This window comes from Haliaeetus leucocephalus, unplaced genomic scaffold, assembly GCF_000737465.1.
Source record: "Haliaeetus leucocephalus isolate CR32 unplaced genomic scaffold, Haliaeetus_leucocephalus-4.0 Scaffold858, whole genome shotgun sequence".
Taxonomy (NCBI): Eukaryota; Metazoa; Chordata; class Aves; order Accipitriformes; family Accipitridae; genus Haliaeetus; species Haliaeetus leucocephalus.
In genome coordinates, this window is record NW_010973294.1 from 3,976,818 (window position 1) to 3,977,528 (window position 711).

General features: G+C 66.2%; 1 protein-coding gene across 6 annotated transcripts in view; it reads left to right on the forward strand.

The window, feature by feature from the left end:
- The first annotated feature begins 37 nt into the window (after positions 1–37).
- Positions 38–711, forward strand: part of PLAG1 (pleiomorphic adenoma gene 1) — a 53,158-nt gene continuing 52,484 nt past the window's right edge. For 4 of the 6 annotated variants that reach the window (XM_010582918.1, XM_010582920.1, XM_010582921.1 and 1 more), the window contains exon 1: positions 68–265. The gene's annotated coding sequence lies outside the window, so the exon portion shown is untranslated. Of the gene's footprint in view, positions 266–711 lie in introns of all 6 variants that reach the window. The other 2 variants (XM_010582919.1, XM_010582928.1) reach the window with 2 other exon arrangements.

Below are 711 nucleotides of genomic sequence, written 5' to 3' on the forward strand. Positions count from 1 at the left end.
CGGGGCGCGGCCGCGGCCCTGACTGACTGGGGGAGGCGTCCAACCCGCGGTGCGTGTGGGCGGCGGGCGGTGTGGGCGCGGCGTGTGCGGCAGGCTGGGCTGCACCGCAGCGCATACACTACAATGGCTGCTGGAAAGACGGGAAAGCAAACAATTTCCAGGCCCGCCGCGTCCAGCCCGAAATATGGGGAAAAAATTACAGAAAAATCGGAGAACACTGTAAAGGGTGGAAACGGGGCGCAGAGGGGATGCTGAGGCTCCCGCGGTGAGTCTGCTGCGGGTTTGGGGGGCAGGCGCCGGGGTTTAGCAGGGAAATATCAGGGTTATTTAAATTATGAAGGGGGAGGAGGAGAAGGAGGGGGGAGAGGAGAGAGGAGCAGCGAGCAGTGAGGAAAAGTTTGTGTTAACCATCCCTCCCTTCCATCCCTCTCCCCCCATCTCCCGCAGCCCCCCACCGCCCCGCGTCGGACCCCCCCGGAGGGGAAGAGCAGGGGAGGGGAGGCGAGGCGAGCGGTGCCCCCCCTTCCCCTCCCTCGCAGGGAGAAAGAGATGATTTTCAGAAAAAACCTCTCTCAGGAGTTTCCTCCACTCCTCCCCTCCCTCCCCGCGGCGCTATGTTGGTTCGCGAGCGAGCGGGCGAGGCAGCGGTCTGCCCGGGGGACGGCAGGAGGGCGCGGGGTGCCCGCCGCCGACCCCCGCGGTGGGCCGGGG